We start from the raw sequence: 26,127 nt of genomic DNA on the forward strand, positions 1-26,127 counted from the left end.
TGCTATGAACAGATAAAAAACAGCTATCAGGCATGACTTAGTAATTCAGACCTATAAGCCACTGGAGCATGGCAAGATGCCAGTGTGTCAAGACAATGACATATATAAGTAATCCATCCCCAGCATTTCGGTAGAAAACAAAATGGCTCAATGTAAAACCGAAAGACTGAGGTGTACTTTAATAATCACGTTTGTTTACTTTCAGTAAAGGTCTAAGCAAATGCTTTCCACTGTCATGCGGAAGACTGTTGCTCAATTTTCACATCCATTCTTCCACCGTCTTGACTAATCATAGAAATCCCATCCAACTCCTCAGACTCAACAAGTACTAAGGCAGCAAGTATTTCTTTCCAGTTCCCAAGAGCAGCTGTATATGGACCCAAGAGTCTATATAAAACCCAGGAAATATTTAGGGAAGTAAGAAAATATATTCACCATTCTGAAAGCATTGTTCTGTATGTAGCCTCATCCAACTTACTTGTCAAAGACAGAGAAAGGATGACAATTAAAGAAAGTCTTCATTCTCACTAGATCCCCCTGCTTCCTGACTCGCCACTTCCTGCTCTCCTCCCTCTCACCCTATCCCATGGCACCCATGGCAAATTGTACTTTTCCTGTCCCTGAGGACCTTTCAGATGCCGAAAGTGCCACTAAAAATACCATATATGATAAACCTGGAACAGAAACTGAAAATAATCCTCCCTCAACGAAAACATCTGCTATCATCGGGCAACACAGGATTCAAGAGAGATTCTGACCAATTCCAAAGAAAAATCCCCCCCCTCCCCTTTTTAGGGGGGCTTAAAGGGTAGTAGCGGCAACACAGGGCAATAACAGCTAATTTTCCTGCCTGCGTTTGTAATTGGAGCTCTGACAGACCCAGATATTCTGCAAAACTGATTAAAAAATAAGAGAAAAATTGCAGTGTTTTACATAATTTTGCCATATCTTTGTTCCAAATGCTGAGGACCTGTGAGACGTTGATCTCATCAAGAGCAAATACACAGACAACAGCACAGCCGCCTTCAGTAATACAACAAAAGACAATTTAAGACAAATGACTTGGAGCAAATGCTATCACTGAATAAGCCCACAGCAGCTGTCATAATTAGTTAGCTCAATCCCATCAGAATCAGAGAAGTTAAGAGTTAAAATCGAGCTCTCTTCCTGTAACATTGTGTAACTCCAAACCAGCAGCATAATCCTCCCTATTTTAGAATTAACGTTTCTCCATGAGATAAGGTAGAACGACTCGATCCTTCCACGCCAGAAAAACCGGCGGAAGCCAACAGATGACAAAAGAAACTCGGTCAAGTTTGAGCCTCTCAACACCTTATTTCCTGTCTAAAGAGCCCTTTTGTTCTGCTTCCCTGCATAAATGTTAATGTTCTGCCATCATTAGGAAGCCAAACAAGGACAAAAAGCCCCACGCGCGTGCACTGCACCGCCTCGGAGGGCGAACTAACGCCACACGACGCGATTAGAACCGGAAAATTCCTACCGAGGAAATCTCCACAATTTTCTGTTTGCTTCACCCCAGATTAACTTCACTTGGAGCCGCTTCGGCGCAGCCGAGCCTGGGCGCGGAGCCCCGCCCCCGCACTCCCATTGGCCGAGCCGAGCCAAGCCCCGCCCCTCCCGCCAGGCTCCGCGCTCCCATTGGCCGAGCTGAGCCAAGCCCCACCCCCCGGCCAGGCTACGCGCCCCCATTGGCCGAGCGGCGTATCCATTATTTAAAGAACTTTTCCTCGCTAGCAGGTTAAGGCTGGGCAGGGGAGAACACGCTGGTTCTTAAAGGGACAGGGCCGAGCCACCTCCTCCCGGCCGAGCGCTGCCCCGAGGCTGCTCCAGCCGGGGCAGCGGGTCCGGAGGCTCCGGTCCCAGCAGGGCGGGGAGCGCTGCTCCCCCCGCCGTGGCGCAGCTGACGGGATAAAATTAGACGTGGGACCCGAGCCCAAAGCGACCGGAGATGCCCTGGGAAGGCGGGCACGCGATATCACCGAGTGACCCCGGCTAGAAAGGCGATGGGTCGGCCAGTTGGGAAGACTTCTCCCAGTTTAAAGCGTGAGTCAGCAGAAGAGGAGCTGGGCAGGAAGTGACTCTCTCCATCTCACACGGTACCATGGCTTCTGCCAGAAACTTTTTGTGCTTATTCAGGCTTCGCTTGACTGAACAGATTCGGCAAGGTTCTATTCACGGTCTGACGACCGACCGCGTTTCTCGGGGCGCAGCCTCCCCCTGGCACCGCAGACCTGCCGCTCACGTGGAAAAGTGTTTGTGTCCTGCCCTGCAAATACCGAGAAAGCCTAGAACACACGCAAGAAGTGTAAAACCAAAACAAGGCTTAAGAAATATTTCCCAACTGCAGATATGACAGCTCGTTTGAGAAAAACCTTGCCCCATTCCAAACAAGGAACACAGGGAAGAGCCAGACACAGTGTGTCCTCCTGCACCCGCAAAGGATCATCATCATTACACAAGACTTGCTGCCTTTTACACTAAACACATGAAAATGTTCTGTATAAGAGCTAAAAATATTAAGCTAGAGGAAGGCATAGTGCTTGTCAACACGTAAGCACGTTTGGGTTGGTTTTGTATGGTGCAGGGGGAAGAGGAAAAAAAAAATAAAAGGGAAAACTCCTCCCTTGTTTCTGGTTCTTGCCACCTTTCCTCTAGCCAGCCTGGAGCAGCCTGCCCTCCCCTACTGCCTACATCACAACACTGGTGTTTGTTTTAACATTCCCAGTGCAGATTAATCAGGTCCAAGACAGTTTAACATAGTGCTTTACTGCAAATACCACCGAATATTTACAGCTAAGTTCTGCCTTCAGCTGAGATACACACACCAAAAAGAGCATAAAAAACGCCTTCAGGAAGGAGTTTTAACTCCTTCAAAAGAGTCAAATATCACGTTTTGTATTACCGTCTATTTTAAAGCAATCTATCACACCGTAAATCCAAACAAGACTGAACAGCAGCAATTTGTATAGATGTAAGTTAATAAGAATGAAAAAAATATAAGAACCGAATTAACAAGGTTTACGTAACTTCCCCTACAGAACCTAAATGAAAGAACCACCCTTTAACTGGTGCACCCAAATTCAGCGCCTTGCACAAGTCAGTACTGCAAGATGTTAATCAGGTCTCTTGAGGACAATTGTGAGGCCATACTTACGTGACACTTTTGACCAAGCATTATCTAAACAATCAAAACCAAGAACATAGTTCATGCAAATAAAACATACCAGTAAAGCATCCTCCAAGTATCTCAGTAACCAATCTTGGAAAGCTTCAATTTAGAGCACATTAACTTTAGACCCACAAAACCAACAGCAAAAGTCACAAGCCTTATCAACCAAACTGCCTAGTGCTAGAAGGGGATACACACCCCTAAAGTCACTGTTATTGTTTGGATACTTTCAAAAAGGGAGAAAAGGGAAAAAAAAACCCAGCACATACACACTACCTCAACACTCCCCAGCTCTGTATGCTACCACAAAAGCCTAGGCAGCTCACAACTGCCACAGTGATGAAAAAAATACTTTTTATCATCAAACAGTCCACACTTAGCTTATGCTTCTGTTACACAGGCAACTAGCAGCTCCTTATCACTACAAGGGAGAAGTTTCATCTTTTTCTCCCCACCTCTACCCTCCCAGTCACACAGTCTGACCCGCTCCCTCAGCCCAGCGCTGGGGCTCATCAGTCCCTTCCACCTGCCTCCGAGTCACTGATCTGGCAGAAGTTTAGCCAGCTTCTGAGAAACAAGAGCACGGCTTACCCAAAGCATTAGGGGAACGGCAAAGCAGATTCTCCTCCAGTCAGCCCTGTGACCTCCTAGATTTGCTTACCTTACCTCATTTAAAACGAAAAAAAAAAAAGCCCATACAAAACAAAACTAGCACACTAAGAATGCCCCAAGATCCCCAGAGAGTCTGTGAACTGGGTTATCAAAACTAGTTTCACAGCTGATCCTACTTCACTGGATGGGAAATCATGGGTAAACACATCTGTAGCTGGATGTTGGTAATCCAGACATTAAAATATTACTATTCAAGTTATTATCCCCTGCTGAAGGAAACAGTCAAATTAGACATTAAAAAGCCTGATTTCTAAGCTCAGTTTCCACACATAACCCACCCATTTTCCCCGTAAACACACATACATGGAACACCATTTTAAGGTCCAGGTTCAAGTTATGCCTTTCAGAATCACAGAATCACCAGGTTGGAAAGGACCCACTGGATCATCGAGTCCAACCATATCTAACACTCCCTAAACCATGTCCCCAAGCACTTCAATCACCCGTTCCTTAAACACCTCTAGGGAAGGTGACTTTGTTACTCTTATAGTAACTGTGAAATGCAGAAAAATCCAAACCAGCAGATTGAAACTGCAAATACATTAAACAGAGAAGCTTTGACAGCAGAGTAAAAAAGATTCAGTTTGCTGCCACTGAACTTTGCACTGAGGACAGTAACAAGAGAAAGCACCTGACTCTCATTTGACTATTGTAATCATGGAACAGCTAAAAGCCATTTGTTCTTCAATCTTACACATACAGAAGACAGCAAGTTTGGAGGCCTTGACAGCTCAGGAGATCAAGAACAGAGCCTTTCATCTTTAAGTCACCAGTTCAAAAGACCAGAATAGTAGCGATCAAAAGCTACATGGGATAGCTGTCTGGGGATTAGATGAAGAGATGGTTACTCGCTGTCCAGTTCCCAACAGATCAGAACAAAGCACAAGAGCTTTCTTCAGGATTTTGCACCTGTTTTTCCACAGTCTTGAATACATTATACCTCCTGGATTCTGCACATGTTAATAAGTAGCAAAGCAACTGAACTGCTGCGTACACACACTGAACTTGCACTGTAAAGGACTTTACCCTCTGGTTGTCAGTTATGTCAGCACTACAGCATGTGCCGATATAATTTTTTATGTATTATTTTTAAACAATTAGAGCTCTTTTAGCTTTATTATTATCAGAGACAGCTTTAAAAGTAATATTTAGCTTCCCATTCCTTTCACATCCTCAGATAATGCAATCCTCTATTGTAAACAATAGTTCTCATACCTTTCAAAAAATGTCTTATATAGCAAGCTTATCAATTTTAAAAGCACATCACTGTAAGAATTACAGAACTTCAGCATTTCAGAAATGATTTTGAGACATCAGTAATCATTTTTTATCAAATCTAAACAATATAAGCTACGTGAAGGCCATAACAATTTAAGTACAGGGCGGGGGAGAATTCCCTGTGCAATGAAAGAACCTTTCCTTTTCATATTCTTATATTCTTTCTCTTCAACCTGACTTTAGTTTTAAAAAGTGTGCAAAAGTACCTGGAATTTCCAGGCTGGATAGGCAAGATGAAAACAAGTTCAGAGTGTATGTTGACTGAAGGCTTTGGAGCGCAGGTTCATTGTCCTGCTACGAACACCACTACCAAAAAAACCCCAATTTTCTACACAAGCCAGCGAAACTATGAAACCAATAGTTCCATAGTTCTTAGTCACATATCACTTCCTGAGAATGAAGTTTCTGATGAAACTTTAGTAGCCTAAGGAATAACTAAGGAGGTCCTCATATACAAACAATTCAGCTTGCTGTTCCAGGAGTCTAGAGAACAACATACCAGACTGATGAGATTTCTGTAATCCTTAAGGACTTTGAGAGTTCTCTTGCTGCTACCAATCCAAGAGACACCGCTGCACCGCAACAATCAAATCTGGAAATAACAAAAAGGTGCATGTGGTAAATACCGGGCCTTTATCAGAGAGGACTGGTTAGCTGCCTGGAGAACAGCACAGATGCACCAGACACAAACACATCCCCTGGAAGTTTTAGCAGCTATCTCAAACCACCCAAAGCTTAGCTAACCTGAAAACATGAAGTTCATCCACGTGTTGAATTCCAACTGCTTCCTTTTATGTAGGGAATAAGCCATTAAGAGAATCACCTTCCCCTTCCTTCCCCTTTATCTCCTGGCACATGCTTAGCAGGTCTCAATCAGTCTCAGCGGTGACCACATTGGTTTGGTTTGGGGGGTTTCTTTGTTGTCTGGAGTTTTTTATTATGTTGTTTTGGGCTTTTTTTTTTTGTTTTTTAATCAGGACACAGAATTATATCTTGTACAGCTGCACCAGCAAGGACTCCAGTGATAGATGGTCACACCGCTTGCTTCAGTCAGAGTCCTTGAGACCATATCTAGACATTTAAAAAGCCTTTTCCTTGACATCAGATATCTCTTAGGTGAAAAAAAAGAAGTATGCCCGTTTCCACTGAATTCACCATGCTCCAAGGACATTTGTGTGTAATCCATAATACTTTGTTGCTTAAATCAAGTATGTTGAATGCAAGTGATAGCCCATTCAGTATGTAAAAAAAAGCTGCATAACTATTAGCTGCCAAGAAAATAGAGCCAGAAGTTTGTATACTTACAACTGTCTCAGCAATCAGACTGATTAATATAGCTATTACAAAAGGACACTTTCACAGAAATGGGGATTACCTTTATCTGTAACTATAGCAACTTTTCAGTAGTTTGAGTTAATCATACTCTCCTGATAACTTGCCACTATCTCTTTCAAGTTATTTGTATGAAGTTCTGAATGTGCCATCTGAGGCCACAAAGTAATAAGTGTAAATGTAAACTTACATTCTTAGCTCACACTCTTAAAAGTGTAACATACAAAGCTGCTCATTTTTGCCATAAATTCATGATTACTAGAGAAGTAAATATTATTTATTATGTTATGATTCATAGTTTTGTAAGACAAGAAATATTTTAAGAGCTATCCGATGAAATACAAATAGGGGATAATTTCTTTAGCAGTGAAGAATTTCCTCCTTTCTATCAGAAAAGTTGTAAACCCAAGGTGCTACGCCAATGATATGACATTGACTTTGATGTTCAGTATGATAAGGAACAAAAATCCTCCCCAAACACAGTTATTTTGGCCTGAACAAATATGACAATATGACAGATGAGGAAGAGCCAGTCCCCCTGTTCTAGGTTAGGCTATAATTAAGGAACAGGTGTAGGAGATACCTCAGCAAGAGATATACAAACCAGACAAAATTCAAAGAGCGAAGCCATAAAGGCTAAAGGAAAAACAAGGAAAGAGACTAAAGAAGGAATTGAGATATTTTCTTCCTCAACTGTTGAGTTACCATCATCCACAGTTCAGAAGAGGATTAGCACTCATGAAAGAAATAATTTAACGTCACACTAGACAAACAAACTTATTTGCTTAGAAGCAGAAGGAGGAAGAGAAGAGTTTCTTGTTTATTCCAACCCCCAAGGTTCACAGGGCACCTTACCAAGCTGCGCCCTTCTCTCTTCAGTGTACACAAACAGTCTGGCACAGTTAAGATGCAAGCAGAGATCCTTAGAAGACTAAAAGGAACTCAGCACACTCTCTACTCCCTGTAACACTTATGCAATGACATCTATTACAGGACAAGCCTGGACAAACATCCAGGGAATGGACTTCAGAACACAACGGTACGCTTTAGGTCAGCCGGTGCTGGGGGAGAAGGAACTCCGGGCGGCTTCGCCGAATGCCCCCACATTACATCAGCACATTTGTGGGAAGCGTCTCTATTTCCCTGCCGTTATTGGCAGCAAGATCATCGAATCATAGAACGGTTTGGCTTGGAAGGGACCTTAAAGATCACCCGGTTCCAAACCCCGTGCCACGGGCAGAGCTATTTTTAAGCCTCCCCCATCCCAACACCCTATAGAAACAAGCTGCGATGCTCACACACCCCTTCTCTCTCGCTCCAGGCTTCCTGCAGGGCCTAGGAGAAGCCGAGCTCCCTTCAACCACGCAGGGCGAACGCTCCACGACAACTTTCCGTACCGCAAACCGCCAGGCAGGGCGGCCCCAAACCCCCACGGCCCCCGGCAGCACCCCCCGCTGCTCCCCCAGCCCGGGGGCACCCGCACAGGCGAGAGAAGCCGTTCCACTCGGCGAACACCGCCTCACCCCCGCAGCTCTGCCCCCGCACCGAAACAACCGCCAGGAGGGGGGGCAGAGCTGGCGGCCCGCCTCGCCCCTTCCACCCAAGGACACGAGTACAAACACCTCTGCCCTGGGATGGCTCCCGCGCAACGCAATCGCGGAGGGAAGGAAGGAAACGACCACCAAAGGCATATAAAGCACCCCGCGGTCCGGGGGGGGGTCCCGGCCCGTCCCAGCCCCGCCGCGCTCACCTGCGGCCCCGCCGCGCCGCAACCGCCCCGCTCGCTCCGCAACAAACTTTTTTTTTTTTCCCCCTTTCTCCGTGTTTCGTTGCCCTCAGAGTGACGCGGGCGGGCGCTGATTGGCCGAGCCGCGGAAGGGGAGGAGGACGGAGGCGGTGCTACGTCCCGCGACGGGTGATTACAAGGAGACGGCGGCGACGTGAAACAGCGAATTTTATTTAAAGGGGCAGCGGCACGCACGGAGTTCCATTCCCCCCCCCCCCCCCCTCGCCGCGAATGACCTGAGGCGAGCGGCGAGCTGCTCCCCTCCAGCCGTGAGGAGACGCTGCTATCACCCATCATCACGCCATCACCCTGATGAGATGCTACCAGCTCATCGTTGACCCTCCTCCCTCCCGAATAAATTCATTTTAGCTCAAAAATCCCTCGTGGCTGCCCCTCTACCAGCTCAAATCTATGAAGGAAAAGGTTTCGTGCCAGAGTGGGTTTTGCTTGGGTGGGCTTGGGGTGAATTGGACCCCTCACCACCCGCCTGACATCCCTGCGTGGAAGGCGCTGAGGTCTCCAGCTTCTTGCTGGGCACAATAAGTCACACGTTTTGTTTCTTCTTTTTTCATTGTGTGGCTCTGAGACACTACACGAGAGCTTATTTTATACAGAATGTTTTCTAGTTGTGCCCACTCTGTGGTCTCCATGTCATGGGCCGCTGTAAACCACACCGTGAAGGAAGGTTTAAGTGACTTGGCGGCTCGAAGGGAGGACGGGATTCCAGAGAGATAAAACAAGCCAAAAAAAAAAGAGGAATTTTATCTGTGGATAGCGGAGAGGAGCAGGCCGAGGCTGGAGGAGCTGCCAGGAGGTGAGCTGAGTTTGGAGCGAGTTTTGAAGGAGGAATCAAAAATGAGCAATTGTGAAGCTCGAGGGAAGCCAGAGAAGCTGAGGATGGGTAAAATGTTTCCGTTTTCTAGGAGGACAGCGAACAGATTTTAAAATTTTTCGTCTTTTTTGAGCAGAGGAACTTGAGACTATCCTAAGGAAGGCATTGCAAGAGGACACACAAAGATTTCAGCAAAGATAAAGTCCAAGCAGAGATCTTTCATTGGGAAGAGCTCAATATCATCAATGTTGTAAGCCAAGTAGGCAGATCCATAAACGTGGCAAAAAGATTTAACGGAAGAAGGCCCCTAATTTTTTTGTTTTGAGTATCTGAGATTGGATCAACACCAGAATTGCTGGTGCAACCAGCATGGAAGTGCTAACATAGCTTTACATCTATTTTGGTAGAGATTATTCACTCTTGGCTGTCTTTGCTGATGCAATAAGTCTTCCAAATGCCAGGTTGCATGAGCAGAAGATGACCTGCATTGCACGTGGGTATCACAGCATTCCCCTCAACATTATTTGGAGAGCTTTCATGGTCTTGGCAGTAATCATAAGGAGCTGTGGGGAGTGATGATCGCATTCCTCTAAGCCTCTCCATGATCATATTTTTTATACGATTTTTTTTAAACTTAAATTCCCTTTGGTTCTCTCAGACTGTTTTCTTTGTGTCAGGTGTCATCTCATCATTAGAAATATAAATGCAGAATAGCAGAGTGGAACATTCACAATGTCTGTTTAGAAAAAGGGCAATTGATTCTTTTGCAGTTGTGAGCAACCAGCACAACAGCTGGCAGTAAAGCAGCAGGAATAAAAAGGGAAATGCAAGTGGTGAACAAGATGGGACACCTCCTGCCAGGAGTTATTGACCAGCAACACATGGTGGAACAAATGTTAAGTTATGGCATCAAATGTCAAGCGGGGGGGCAGCAGAGTGTTCAGATGTGGTATTCCTTAAGTTGTGTATGAAGTTTGTCTGTTTTCTGATGTGCCAACCCGAGAAAACTCAGTAATGCTGGAGTAAGAAGATTTCTTGAAGCATTAAGAATCAGTTTGTTTGATATGGGCAGAAGCTGTCACAACCTAGAAGAGGCAAACAACTGGGAAATAAGGAAGACAAAGTTTTATGTCACCTGCAGAAATAGAGCCAGTAGTCAAACTGTCTTGGAGTGAGAAAAGTCATAAACAAGGTGGCCAGGCTTATTCTTGGGGGATAATAAAGGATGTTGTTAAAAATTAAATTTATATCTTGATCCACTGTGAATGGAAGATGTAACATTGAAGGAATAGCATTCATTTTTCTCATTTGAGGACCTCAAGACTGGTAGGCTAAAGAACTTTGCTGAACTCAAGTAGGATAAGGAAGGAGGGAAGTGTATGATCAGTGAAATGACTAAACTGTTAACCACCCAGAAAAGGGCATCCTTGACTAGGAGAAAAAGGCCAGAAATCAGCTAAAGAAGATGGGAAGTCAAAAGTGACCCTAAGCCAACAGATGAAAACAGAAGCCTATTTTCTGTAAAATGCAGAGGAGGAATTAGAGACTAATTGCCCACTTGAAGTTTGTAGAAATAATTTTGATTTTTAAGAGTACAGAAATGTTCAGCAGAACACAGGACTGCCAGAAGCATATGGAGCTTGATATGACTTCATTCCGCTAGGCATGATTTTGTTTCAGCAGAGCAGTCACAAAGAAGCTCCAGAGAACTGAGTAGGGGATCCCGGTACAAGCTGAAACGTGCAGGAGGGAGGTAAAAGGTTTGCCAGCTATGCCAGTGATTCGATGATGTATGGCAAAATGGAACAGCCAGGGAACATTGCTTCCTCATTTATAACATCACAACTGTAACACTGTTTAATCTCCTTGACCTGCATTATTTAGATCAGACTGTCATATTTTATGGCTTCCATCACCTTGATACCTCAGCAGAACTTATTTTCTTGGTTTTAAGGGCCATCTATTCATATAACTCCTCAGAAAGCATTGGCACAAATTTTCTGAAAGGAGTTTCTTCTAATTTTTACTGCCTTGTCCCAAATCCATCTAATCTATCTGCTAGCACAGAGGACCTTTTTCTTTGGTTTCTTTTATGTTTGCTTCTGCTGTAGTAGCTTGTTATTTCTTTCGCTAAAGCTTTAGAAATCACTTGAGGAATCTTGGTAATATATTCATTTTGAGGTAGATTTATCTTCAGGGCTGGTAAATAGAAAGTCTCTTCTTCACTTCAGTGGTTTTGGATCAGGTGTTTAGTGCTAACATGATTTCAGTTCTTCTAATGTAGTTGTTTGGGGCCCAGCATGCAGCCCCTGAGACTGCTGAGATTTTTACCATAGGCTTTAATGAGAGCAGAAGCAGCTCCTGCTTCCTTAGAGACAGCCTATAAAAATCCAAAAGAAATAAGCACAAGACTTTCTTGAAGAACTGAGCTTTAAATTTGATTTTATTTGATCCTGAATCTCACCGGATTTTGTTTTCTACAGCCGCTTTGACCTCTGTTCTATGCCTTATCCTAACAGGATGACTTGGAGTTTCAGTTACCCAGGCTCACTGGAAATCAGGCACAGCAGTCATTTGGCAATGGCCTTTCAAGAGCAGCAATGCCAGCTCTCTATTGCAATGCCCGCATTCAGAGATCTGTAGAGTTAGAGTCCAAATTCTGCTTGTATTTGCAAGCCCAGAATGCCATTGACTTCAAGGGGGTTGTAGGATTTTAGCCAAGAGCAGAAATTGGCCCAAGATCTTTTCAGATTCCCTCATGCTTCTGTCTATACGATGTTATCATCAAGAGCTAACAGCATGCTTCAGGCTGCATTTTACTTTTAGATTACATAAAGGATATTTACTGTGCCAGTGCTACATAGTTTGCAAGAAAGATGCACATATGGAAATGAAAAAAACACTGATTACCATTAGGATTTGCAGCTTTCAGCATTCATTTTCCAAAACAACTCATAAAAAAAAAAAAGCAGAAATGAAAATCCCATTTCTTGGCATTTATGTATGGCATTCTGGAGTCTTATTCATCAATTCTGTTGTGAAAACGATCAGAATGAAAAAAAAAAACCTCATAACATACAAAAGTTCAATACTCTGCTTTCTGTATTATGGCTTCCTAGTCAGAGAGGTGAGTCCACCCCTAAAAAAACTTAGTTTTTATGTCTCTTGAGGGGTGGGAGGAGGAGATACAGGGAAAGCTGAGTGATCACCAAGGACAACAGGTGAAAACACAGGTGGAGGTTGAGAATGAATGGATCAAAACTGTAAAAACAGGTCCTTCCACCCATCAGAGCTCCAGCCCGGTTCTGGTGGGAGTCACTGGGCTGCTCAACGAGGAGGCAGGTTGTTTTGCTACACGGTTAAAATCTAGGAGCTTTCTTCTAGATAGCCTTGTTTAGAAATCTGGGCTGGGGCGTTTAAAAGCCTTAACAACTCCCTACTTAAGCTTTTAATATGCATGTTAAATAGCCTGGTATTCAGGAGAACTGTGGGCCATTGTCAGCCAATGAGTAACTTTAGGAAAAGAAATTATTTTATACTTCTGTGCTTTCTCTCCTCCTGTATCTGCTTTGTTTACATAGATAGTCAAGGGAAGGAATGGCTCATGCTATGAGTGTCAGGTCATTAAACACTGCAAACTCCAATCTCGCTGAGAGCCTCTGTCTGCTCCTCGGTCCCACCCCTAACAGCACCATTTCAGCTGCGTAGGATTGTAGTTCACCCTATTGTTGAAACAGGATTTTTATCATTAATTAGGTTCAAGAAGGCCAATTGCAAAGTGCCTACACCTGGGTCAGGGCAATCCCCGGGTTCAATACGGGATGGGGATGATATGCCTGAGAGCAGCCCTGTGGAGAAGGGCTTGGGGTGATGGTCCATGAGAAGCTCCACACGAGCCGGCAGTGCGCGCTCACAGCCCAGAAGGGCAACCGTGTCCTGGGCTGCATCCAAAGCAGCGGGGAGGGAGGGGATCCTGCCCCTCTGTTCCTCTCCTGGGAGACCTCATCCGGAGTGTTGTGTCCAGTTCTGGGATCCTCAACACAAGAAGGGTCCAGAGGAGGCTACAAGGATGATCAGAGTCATCGGGCACTGGAACAGGCTGACCAGGGAGGTGGTCGAGTCACCTTCCCTGGAGGTGTTTAAGGAACGGGTGGATGAAGTGCTTAGGGACGTGCTTTAGGGAGCGTTAGGAACAGTTGCACTTGATGATCTGGTGGGTCCTTTCCAACCTGGTGATTCTGTGATTCTAAGATAGAGGGCTGGAGCACCATCCATATGAGGACAGGCTGAGAGAGCTGGGGTTGTTCAGCCTGGAGAAGAGAAGGTTCTGAGGAGACCTTATAGCGACCTTCCAGTACCTGGAAGGGGCTACAAGAAAGCTGGGGAGGGACTTTTTATAAAGGCATGTAGTGATAGTACTAGGGGGAATGTCTTCAAATTGGAGAGGGGCAGATTTAGACTAGACGTAAGGAGGAATTTCTTCACAATAAGAGTGGTGAGGCGCTGGCACAGGTTGCCCAGGGAAGCTGTGGCTGCCCCATCCCTGGAGGTGTTCGAGGCCAGGTTGGATGGGCCTTGGGCAGCCTGATCTGGTGGGAGGTGTCCCTGCCCATGGCAGAGGGGGTGGAATTAGGTGATCTTTAAGGTCCCTTCCAACCCAAACCATTCTATGATTACTATTTAAAACTAAAATCTGGAGTCCTAAATTCTGTGACATTGAAGTGTCCATATACCATGCTTGCATAAACCCTTGCACAAGTAGGTCAGTGCGCAGAAAGTCCAAAGGCTACCAAGTGTGAAATTACAACTATAAAGGGACCAGAGATGCTCTCATAGGACAGCAGTATTCCTAGGCCGTGAGGAACTGAAAGCATCCGTGCACACAAGAAATCTGGCCCTACCTGACCCTGTTCACAGTTTTGGGAGAGCAAAGATCCTGCCATCAGTGCAGCACTGCTTGGTGAACCCTTAATAGCAGCACTCCTGAGACCTTTAAAACCCAGCAGAATTTACTGCATCCCTGAGGCTGCTCTGGGGTAATTTTTTCTTTTGCAACTTTCTGTTGCCTCCACTACATGTAGCAGAGTTCTTATCTCAGGCTGTGTCGCTGGATTCTTGGTTTTCAAGGCAAAGCAATGGCTAGCCTGTTCTGCGTAAATACTCTTGGTGCCTGGGTGCATCCTGCTGTCTAGAAAGCAAACGGTATGCCTGAAGTGTCTGTCAAGGATCTAGATACAAATGTTCCAAATGACAAAAATGTCTGTTCATTCGTCTACCTGCCTGCCTAGGAATGCCAAGAGCACTGGCAAACTACAAGTTTGATGCTTTTATTTGTTCTGTTACTGTCCATCTGACCTTGCTATTTCAGATAGGCTATTTGTCAATGCCAAAGAAACCTGCTGCAAAAAAAGAGGGAGTATCTAGTGTCAGTATTCTCGAGCTCCTTGAGGGAAGTACCTCATTAGAGAAGCTAAACCGGCGCTTAGATTGCTTAAAAGTAAGCCATTTGTTTTGCAAAAATATCCAAGCAGTTATTCACTACTTGTAAAATTATAATGCCTGAAGTGTTTTCTCTAAAACAGTCTTGGATACTGGAATGACCTGAAATTTGCAGCAAATAAAAAGCTTTACAGCAAAGCAAATCTGAACAGTATTACCTCAAGTGAGACAATGAATCTTCTCTGTCGAAATGTCATCAGATTTTGCTGGATTTAAAAACAATAAAATGTTTTACTGGAGAAAGCAATAAAACAAGACAATTATACGACTTCACAGATGCTCATAATGCATCTGAGATTTTGTGTATTTTCTTTAGGAAATTTGGAGCTGAGACTTTTAATATACCTAGAACACGTATTTTTGTCCCATAATATCCAAGCATTTTGTTGCTATCAGCTTTGAGCTTTCTCATAAACTGTGGCAAGGGGCGTCAAGCTGAAATGGGATGACTGCCGTCCTGGTATTCTACCTTAAGAAAGAAGCCTGTTGGAAAATCGATAGCTGTGTCTGCTTTGGGGTAGTACCTTTCATTCGAGGATCCTAAAGCAATCACAGAAATCCTTAAGTCTTCCTAGCCAGAAATATGACAGAGCCTTACTGCTTTTCTGAAGTGTACTTTAGTCCTTGTTGTATCACATCAGGAAGGACAGAGTCTATCCATCTCTTACCCCCATGTTGGCCGTTCCCCAGAAATTGCTAGTGAGCATAGGTTACAGACCACACTCACTGCACTCTCTACACAGGGAGAAGAAAGGGAGGGAGAAAAAGAGAGGTATCGTGTTCCTGTTCCGTAACAGATGGAAATCTCTTGGGTACCAGCACATGGGAGCAGCCCCTACACAGCTGGAGCCTATGTGAGGACTACCATGACACAGAGAATTAGGGAACAAAGGCTCATCCATCCTCATTCTCACCCTATCCCTGCTACATTTTATAAAACCAGATCTGGTCCAGCTCACATATGGTTCAATTTAATGTAGTCTGAGAAAGTTTGGTGCCTGATTCCCTATACTATCTTTTAACATCTCATGCACTGTACAGGACATATTAAAAACATGTTCCGGTGACTTACCAGAGTTACACACAGTAAATACCTGATAGACTTAGAATCATAGAATGGTTTGGGTGGGAAAGGACCTTTGAAGGTCATATAGTCCAACCGCTTTGCAGTAAGCAGGGACACCTTCAGCTTGATCAGGTTGCTCAGATTCCTGTTGAACCTGACCTTGAATGTTTCTGGAGATGAGGCATCCACCACCTCTCTTGGAAACCTGTTCCAATGTTCATCACCCTCATTGTAAAACAATTGTTGCTTATATCTAGTCTAAGTCTACCCTCTTTTAGTTTAAACCCCTTGTCCCATGACAATAAGGTGGGGGCTACGAAAAGGCAGGGGATGGACTTTTTACATGGGCACGCAATGGTAGGACAAGAGGGAATGGCTTTAAATTGGAAGGAGGAAGATTTAGATTAGACATTAGGAAGAAATTCTTCATGATGAGGGTGGTGAGACACTGGAACAGGTTGCCCAGGGAAGCTGTAGGTGCCCCCTCCCTGGTAGCGTTCAAGGCTAGGTTGGATGGGGCCTTGAGCAGCCTGGGCTGGTGGGACCTTCTCTTCTCCAGGCTAAGCAACCCCAACTCTCTCAGTCTCTCTTCATAGGAGAGGTGTTCCATCCCTCTGATCATTTTTGCGGCCTTCCTCTGAACCTGCTCCAACAGGAGCATCCAGCCAATTCCTGTAAACAATCCATCCATCAAATCCATATCTCTCCAATTTAGAGAGAAGGATGTTGTGGGGGACTGTGTCAAAGGCCTTACAGAAGCCCAGACAGACAACATCTATAGCTCTTCTGGCTTCCTGAGCAAAATACATACAGAACAAGGTTGATGATTTGGATCATTGACTGGTCTGTGGTCGAAGAGGGGCTTTGTCTTAACATCACACTCATGGGTACATTTGTGATTCTGTCTTTCTTCCTCATGATCTTTTCCTCTCTTCATCTTTCTCCCTCTCTGCTCTTCACATTCCTCACTTCTGATGCCCTAAGAAGTCCCACGTGTGAAGATATGATGGGACTTCAGTCATGAGAAAGTCAAACTGTGTAAGTAATTCAAGTTCTTCATAAATGTTGCTTTATAAAATCTACTCTATGCTGTGCTTTGCTGTTTTATGTAGCATTCTATAGCATCTACTTGGGAATATTCATCTTATCTGTTTTCTTATCCTCGTTGGTACAAAATAATATTTACACATACCATACCAAGCTCAGTAGCTTTGCAAAGAATAAGTCTGCTGTTAATTTGCTGACATACCTAGGTGTATAATTGAATAAGCCAATATTAGGTTATGTCTGCGTGACAGGCATTGATGTGACTTAAGAAACACAAATGTACTCAAACCACCCTAAAATGAAGCTTGGGCACTGCTACAAGTGTAGCCATTGCTGAGCTACATGCTGCAAAAGTTATCAGAATAATATTTATCGAGTTAGACTCACTAGCCTGTGCCACGGTTAGGTTTTAGCAACTAGACTACTACTGGTAATCAAACCAGCTCATGAAGATTTTGCCCAGTGTGTCTACCTCCACAGCAGTGATCTCAGCCTTGAGCCATGATTCTTGCAGATGCGCATTGGTGGGCTTAGCTACAGAAGGACAAGATTTCATCATACCCCTCTGTCTCATCTTTCTTCTCAGTAAGATTTTTCCACCTTCATGGAAGTGGGACAAAGATATGGTAACCTAGTTTATAGTTCAGTTGGCACAGCTCACAGATTAAAGCAGTGGTGGGGATGCATTGGTGCTGATGCTGGACTATGAGCTACGGCATAGACACTACCTTTTTGTGCTGCTTTCATGCTGGTGTCAATGATGTCAACAGAAAATACTGGGAGAAGCCCAGACCATTTACAACACTGTTGCTAAATAAACAGGAGCTGATCTGCAGAGCCTTTGCTCTTGGAGAAGAGAAATCAGGAGAAACACAAACCATAAAACAGAAGGTTATCTACTAACAAAACACCCCAGGATAGTTAGAAATCAATATTAAGGCTTGAGTAAATCAGAGAAAATGCAACAGAGAAAATCATAAATATTGAAGACTTATGTCTTCATATCCAACACAAAAGTTACTTCTTTTCCAGCCTCTTTTTTTCCTCCAGTGCTACAACAGATTTTCTGCATGATCTTGGACAAGATGCATAATTTCTTTGTGCCTTGGTGTTAGATAATACCTCCCTACTTTATAATAGCTTGTGTTGTGAGTTGCCGAGTGTCAAGGAGTACTCATTAAATAGGATCGTATCAGGTCCTGAAGAAGGGAAAGAGCTTTTAAAGACAGGTAGAAATGGCATGAGTTCAGTTGTCCGTGAAGTCAGCGGGAGCTGAGGGGCATGATGGAAGCTCAGGCTTTCTCAAGCTCTGTCTCTTGCTAAGGAAGCATTTCCCTAACCAGCATAAGGGGAGCAGGTTTAGTGTAGGGGAAAGTATTTACATTGTTAATACTCAGTGGACAAATTCGTTAATTGCAAAACCAGAAAATGGTTGTTTGATTTCTCATTGATATCACTTGTAGGAAATATTTCAGTGGAGTCAGGATTGATTCCTTTCCTGAGGAATGAGCACCTGGTGAGGTCCTTAGACATGTTTGGGTAAAATTTCTAATGAGTGAAATCCTGTGAATGATGGGGTAACAATCCTGCACCAGCTTCACTTGTTTAGCAAAGCAGAGTAGTTACCAGATGTGCAGGGGCTGCACCAGCATAAGGCTCCTTGGTGGTGAAGAGTGTTAGTACATAGTACAAGGGTGGAAGTAGGCAAGAGTAAGCATCAGCAGATGGCCAGGCACATTCCTCCTTACAGCGTTATGTATATTAACTTGAATAAGACACAATGGGAGAGTGCCAACACTTGGGAAGACACCAGTACTTTGAATTAGTTTGATGGTTAAAGCAAGCGGCTTTTTTATGAGTGGATTTTATACCCTTTAAAATTATTTCTACCTTTTAACAGAGAAATGACTATGGACAGATCAGAACAACACTGGCCATTTCTTTGCAAAGACAAGAATCTTGCACCTGCAGTCGAGTTCCCTTTCCTGGCTGTTACCTTTATTGCCTTATGTATACCAGTAAAACAACACTCCAGCTTTGCAGCACTCTTTGTCATGTCCAGGTAATTAAAAGAATGCCACTGCACCTGCTAGAACTATAAAAATGTCCTTATAAAAGTCTCAGCAGCATTTAATATTTTATTCATTGCTATGTTGTTGTGTTTTGCCTGCAGTAAAACAGCCTCATGGAAGTGAGACATTACCACTGAGGGCTAACAAACATTCTCACTTCAACAAGTTACTTTAGCTCTGTTACTTCTTTTTGTCCTTCCAGATTTGGTTTCTTGTTTTTAACAATCTCTCTGCTTTCAAGAAAGGAAAAAAAAAGTCTCTTTTGCTAGAAGCAGAGAACCAGAACAGGCAGTATTTAAGCTTTAATCCTTTTTCTATATGTGGAAAAGACTGTCTGAAAACTTTATTTCCAAGGGAAATATATTCCATGCTTTAATCTTGGCCTGAATAATTGCCTTGCGTATAACATTATCTCTCCTGTTAGTGACTCTGGAACTAGAAGGAAAAATAAAACAAATTACTTAGTATATACAAAATAACATTGATAGTTTTATTACAGAAGGTGTAGGAAGACAAATTGTGTAAGCACAGACATAGCTATTAAAGGAAAATTAGAAATTTCCTGACACAAGCTGTTCAGAGATAATTTTTCAGGTCTCCCAAAGCTAAACAACTGGCTTACAGACTTTTAGTTTTCAAAATACAGGTTCAGGGTGTTCTTATTTGTCTTCCCTTTGGATATGCTGGAGAATCATATGAAACCATCTTTATCTTACAAACGTAGAGGCTGAAAACTCTTTGTTTAGTAGAGATGCTTGAGTGTTAACATGACTCCGGAATGGAGAGATTTCAGAAAATCACCATCAAGGCCACATGGTGAGCAGCAACATTGTAGGATTTAGCACTGTCAGTCAATTCAATTCCAGCAAACTAACTGATATTCCCGTACATGCAGTTCCCTATAGGTATGCTATGTTTTTCCATCCAGCACCCTTGTCTAGAAGAAAAAGGATTCAGTCTAGGATTTATAGACATCCTGTTGCACAAAAGGAAGCAAAAGCATGTTGGGACAGAGTGATATTCCCATTATGTTCTGTGTATGCTCAGATCATCCATAAGTACATATGCAGTATGTCTGACTCATTCCCAAATCCTGGATGCACGTATAGAAGCCCCAGGTGGAGATTGTGCCAACAGTGCAATAAGAAACATGACTAACTTCTATCACATGGAGTTTGTTTTCTCGTCTTTTTTTTCAAGGGAAGGGCTGCATGTCTTGGCAGGTACTATTAGCGCTGTATTTGTATCCAGGAACGTAAACTCTAGGAATTGCATCTAGGAAAGGAAGCAGAAGGTGGCAATGTTTGTGACCGCCATGAGCCCCTGAGGGAATTCATTACTGACTCTGGGATGGGGCCTGTCCCCTGCCCAGACAAGCTGTCCTGTCATTTTGCAAAATCCTATTTATCCAAGGGATGCAGCTGCCAGCTAGGTGTTTAGCCCGAAGGTCTGGATGATGGGATATGCAAAGTTCAGCCTTTCGAGCATCTTCCCATAACGCTCAAAATTTACATCAAGAAAAGAAAAAAGGAGAGAAGGCTTGGAAGAAGAAAATTCAGAAATATATTCAGTCTAACTGCACTAAGCTGTGAGGGTGAAGAAATGAAATGAATTTGCCAAGCCAAATTGGTGGCACAGTCTGAAAGCACACTCCCGGGAGAGCCCATCTCACTGTGACTTTCATCCAATACCAACCCACTGATACAATTTTTAAAGTCTCAGCAAAAGCAATTATGCTTTTCAGGTAGTTTGACATATCCAAACACTAAGCCATTGGGCCAGTGTGAAAATCAACCCCCTTATTCCAGATGGAAAAGGGGGAAAAAAATCACTCCTTTAGTTTCACTAAACACATTCAGTGACACCACCAGTGTTGCCAGTTCTGGCCATTAGGTCTTAAAATATTCCCTGTTCTGCTGAAAAGAAGGAATTGTGTCACTCATGAAAAAAGAATGCCCTGATTTTCTACCCTTAATGGTTACAAATAAGAGCTTGAAGACCTGAAATGGGTGTGCCTCAACCTTAGAAAACCCAAAGGCAAATAGAAAATATGCATTTTATTGGTTTTGATCATCCTTGTGATTTTAAGTCATGCATGACTTTTCTTGGAGGGCTGACTCACAGTTTTTAATTGTTCATATAGGGATGCAGTGTCCCACAAAGAATGAAATGCTACCATAGGAGCTGTACTCAGGTGACAGATTAGTGGTAGCCAAGCATTTTGTATTTGCCAGCAATTGCTGTTGCTTTTTGTCAAACAAGAGGACACTCCTGGTGTTCTATGGGAACAGAGAAAGCTGATGAAGAACAAGGATAGGGGAGGAGGGATTCCTATCTCAAAAATAGGTGAAAGTTGATCCCGAGTAAAAAAAAATAAACTGAATCTAACTGCTACCGCTGTGTTAATGAACGGTTGGGAAGACAGCGAGGGAAGGCATGTGTTTATATCGCAGAACTGGTAATAAAGGATTCTTGTTCTCAACCTGATTCTGCCACTGACTCATCCAGCAGGGTTAGGCCTACTTCAGTTCTCATTGCAGAGTAGATTAGACTTAACTAAAGACCCAGCTGCTGTCACATTTACTCATGTTGAGTAACATTTTCTTCCCTAGTGACACTATTCGTGAAGGAAGAAACTCCATAGTTGAAGAAGGTGAATGACTGAGCTCCACTCTAGAAACTGAAAAGATAATAAGCTTCCACAATGTAGATGTGCTCTAATGCTTAGATCATGAGGTCTATGGGTAATACTTCTCTTAGCTGAGCTGAACATAGATACCAGGATCTGCTTCTTTCCAAGCTTTCCTTTGGTAGAAACAAATAGGAAGGTACGGGAGTTGAGATTTGGCAAGCCCACAGACTCATCCCAAGCAGCTGGCAAGGTGACTGAGGACCACCTGGACCCTGTTCCATGGTCAACTCTCAATCAGCCACAGAGAGGGTGAAGAATTCACAATATCTTCCTGGAGATACTTCTAAAAATTGTTCACTTAAGCCTAAGACACACTGCTCCAGAAATGTGCCGAGGTTGGAGCCCAGTATAAAATCCCTATTTGCAGAAGTTCTGCCAGCCTTGAGCATACAAAGCATACCAACACCCAAACTTGTCAGCAATCACTGACAGCATGACAACGCGATTCAGTAAACCCTTCCAGGGAGTTTTTTCATGCCTAAGCAAATGTTTGATTGAAAGATAAAGTATTAAAAATCTATCAGTGCATAAAACCCTGGACATCATTTGTTCAGGGAATTATTTGGTTAATACCAATAAGTATTAGCAACTTTAATAAACATATTATTTAGAGGTGCCAATTAAGATGTTTTTGTCAATGCCACCACCATGTCATGTCTCTATTCCACCCTGGAGCATCCGTTGTAAAACTGCTGCAGATCCATTAACAAATCCTAGATTTGGAAACCAAATCTCATAGAAACTAAATCTGTTATCATAAGATTTAAACAAAGTAGCCACAATAATACAAGAAGTGAACTTTTCTCTTTTAAACCCCTCTGATTTCAAATAAACTACATGTGGAGTGAATCAGGCCAATGTCTCATTTGTGCTTTTACAGTGGAACTCACGTTTTTATTTTTGATTTGAAACATTTTGCATCACCTCCCTTTGCTCCGTGATCTCAAAGAAAACATTGCCTTTCTAGAGTTCCCAATTCCTAAATTATCTAGTTCACATTTATTGTCATTATTCCAGCACACAAAAATCAGGCTGGGCAGCTAAAGATCAGCCAGTATTAAACACACACTTCAGAACTTATAGCTGCCATAAACCTCTCACCTTTGTGCTTACTGGCTCAAGAACTTCATGTCCCCCTTTTATTACACATCCATAACTTACAGCAACATAAAACCACATCATTGTTTTTCCTGATAATTTTGCCACCCTGCTGTTTTATGAGCAGATCTGCTGGTCTGCGAGTACACACACCAGGTAGTGTATCTTGATGAAGGAATTGGATTATTGCCAAATAAAACAGTCAGGCTGTTATTATGGCTAATATGCTAGAAGTATTTGCAATGGGTTTTTAAATAATCCTCTACGTGTATATTGCACCATTCATCCTGAAGAGAATCAAGGTGCCGTGGAGGCTGATAATAGGTCTTTTTGCTCATTGCTAAAACGTAACTGCTGCTAAGCTGGAGAAATAGTGACCATCCTGCACAAACAGCATTAATGAGTGCAGTAGGCAGCGAAGCAAACAATAATATTGCCATTTGAAATTGAAAGCTAATTACTTGATTTGGAATATGATGAGGACATAAGAGCTGGTACGCTGCTGCTTGTAAAGCTACGCTCTGGAGCATTTTCAGATGGTTTCAGCACTTGTGAGTGATGCCACTTCCAACAGCTTTAGGTTCCCCATCACTTCACTTTGCACATTATTTCCAACTGAAGTCAGGGATCAGATTGTGACTTGGAGAGTGAAAAGTTTAATTTCTAGCAGACCATGAGATTCTCTAGAAAATTTCCTAAGCGGTCCAGTGACTTGTGAAGCCCAGCTCCCTTTAGCTTAGGAGAACTTGAGCACACACAGCTTTACTCACTACAGCCCAAACACATGATACATGTGGGAAGGTGCATGACAGGCAGACTTCAGCCAGGGATGCGTAGGCACCTCGCTGATGTCTGAGTGGTAATGCAGATAATACCACACAATTTAACAGACAGTCTTTCCTAAATGTGGTGGGAGGATATGTAGCACTCTGCTGGACTCAGAGAGACACATCATTCAGGCATTCCCACAGTTTGCTCTAACTTCTGCTTTGGGGTTGGCTCTGCCACATATACTTGAAGGACAAGAAGATCAGAGTTAATATGGGGAAGGTGAGAAATTCTTCTGTTATGACATTTTATTTAAGTCACTGTATTGCTATCTGTAGTTATGAAAGGACTTGTTATCTGAAATAGCAGATAGTTCCTGACACTCTTTCAAGATCATGCTGCCTATACAACCTACATTATACAAATGGAACTGTACCGCAACGGAAGACAACTCAGACCTTCCCTTTGAAAATTATTGTCAAGGGTAGAAGGCAAGTACCAAACCAGCATACACCGATGCTCAAATCTTGCTTACAGGGAAGATATGGGAAAAATTCACTATAGAAATAGTCATTTGTGTCCAAATTGTAATCAGTGCCAAATTCTTTGGAAATTAAAGATTACCTACGCCCTACAGTTGAGTGTCATTTTTAAAGCCAGGAGCCCAACTCAGTCAAGAGTTACCCAACTGAACTCTTGAGACCTAAGGTAAGAGAGTTGCATTCTGAGCAGCAGGATAAAAGCTGGATTCACAGTAGAGACTTTGGATCTGTTATAGTGAGCACTGATGCCCCAAGACATATTTATCTTAACACCAGACTCCTCCTCTCACTTAGAGTACTGAGTATTTGCATTGCGGTGCTGTATTTTCTCTCTGGTTCCCATGCATCAAACGCAGTATGTCAAACAAACAGTTTCAGATGGTGCTTGCATTCTGCACTTAACCAAAATCTCTGCACTATAATTTCCCTGCACAGTATTGCCTTAATAATCTTTTTAACTTCAATAGTTTGTTCTGTCTATACAGAGATGCTATAGACAAACTGAAGGTAAAGCTTCCCAGATTTTAATCACTCAGAGTCAATATTTCCTTTCTTCAGGTACCTCAAGCCAGAAGAAAGCCTGTGATGTTGCATGACAAAAGGACAACATACCAAATTAAAAGCACTGTAATAGTTGAAACCAATTGCTATCGATCAGTCCCTTATAAGCTGATAACTCAGCTGCTCTGGAAATAAACTTCTACAAATTTCTTAGGAGTCAACACTGACTGATGCAATCATTTACCCACAATAACAAGAGACAGACTGTGTTGACTCAGCATTCTTCCCAATTTGAATATCAGAAGGTACCAAAATCTCAGACTTCAGTAAAGGGGACACGGGGACTAGAGACATCAACATTATTTTGTTTAAAGAGTACAGAATAGTTTGCCACTATATCCTAACTAAAGTACAGGGATGTATAGAAACATGGGCAGAAAGATACCTGCAGTGAAGGTATTTAGCTTTATTGGTCAACTTCTTACCTACCAGTTTGGATGTTCAGCCACTGAAACTGCTGCAAAATATACCACTGACACAGAACAAACTCTCACTGAATACCAAACAGGTACCTCAGGATGGAAAGATGGTTTACAATGTTACTGCACCACCACTCAGATAGCTCCAGAGTCACATGCAAGAATCATCTACTGAAGGCTCTGATGATTTACAGCAAGGCAGCAGGAAGATTTGCTTCTGCTCTAAGGATGACTCAGCTGTCACATCACACCTACTGCACTGCTCCCAGTGAGCACCCAGGGTACTAAGGACAATTTAACTCAGCGTTTGTCCACCTTGATCCATTGAGCTCTAGGCTGCAGCAGTTTAGGTTCTGCTTGACGAACAGTTGAGCTGCCTTTGCAGGAAAGGGAGAATGAGAATGAATTCTGGGAGAAAGAACTACAACAGCTGGTTGCAAGGCAAGTCATCAGCATGTGTGAATCATAGCACCCATTCTGGGTTATTAGATCTCTGCAAAACCATTAAAAGGAATGAAAGGATAAAGCTGTGGGGGATTCATCTAGCTAGCAGAGTCTGTCTTAGCTGAGACTTCTGAGCAACCCACAAGAAGGTACTAATTGAAATTCTATGGTTTGTGTCAAAGAGGGCTGACTAGATCCAATTCAAAGAGCCACACATTTATCAAAAGGAAGGAACCCATTTTGACCTCATTCACATCCAGTTACAACCTGGTGAGTGTAAATATATTGCAGATGTAAAACACTGCCAAGCCATGACTGTAGCACCTACCTGGGGAAATGACTACTTGGGCTATAGGGCAACCAACCTAGAGCATAACCCCTTTTTATTACTGGCATCTAGGAAATATTATATATCTGCTTGTAAATCGAGCACATTTGGTCTGGACTCAAGAGAGACAATAATCCCGCAGCTTGGAAATGACATTTTCACCGAGTCACTTTTCACAGCAGAACACCACTTTCACTGTATCATTGGGGTTGTAATGTTTGTCTCAGCACTCCTAACTTGTTAGTATTGTCAGGAATCAGGGAATACATTTGCTAAAACTGGACACTGTTCCTGAATGTGAGTTTTTGGACCACACTTTGTTATCCAGCCCTCCTTCCTCAGGAGATGACAGAAGTGTTCATAACTCTCTACAATTGACATGGCAGCTTTACAGGTTGGATCCTGGAGCTGCACGCTACCTTCCTCCACACAGGAGGATGCGCCATCAGTAAAACACACATGCTTGCGACGCTGCAGAAAGGGCTTTACATCTAAAGAAAG

At 43.2% G+C, this 26,127-nt stretch overlaps 1 protein-coding gene across 4 annotated transcripts in view; it reads right to left on the reverse strand.

Annotated features, from left to right (window-relative positions):
* Window positions 1-8,318, reverse strand: part of ZFAND6 (zinc finger AN1-type containing 6) — a 36,631-nt gene extending 28,313 nt beyond the window's left edge. The window contains exons 1-2 of one of the 4 annotated variants that reach the window (XM_054077742.1): window positions 8,223-8,290; window positions 5,640-5,732 (exon numbers count right to left, since the gene is read on the reverse strand). The gene's annotated coding sequence lies outside the window, so the exon portion shown is untranslated. Of the gene's footprint in view, window positions 1-1,501; window positions 1,615-5,639; window positions 5,733-8,222 lie in introns of those variants that run through there. The other 3 variants (XM_054077740.1, XM_054077743.1, XM_054077741.1) reach the window with 3 other exon arrangements.
* Window positions 8,319-26,127: the final 17,809 nt, after the last annotated feature.

The sequence above is a fragment of the Cuculus canorus genome, chromosome 12, assembly GCF_017976375.1.
Source record: "Cuculus canorus isolate bCucCan1 chromosome 12, bCucCan1.pri, whole genome shotgun sequence".
Lineage (NCBI taxonomy): Eukaryota > Metazoa > Chordata > Aves > Cuculiformes > Cuculidae > Cuculus > Cuculus canorus.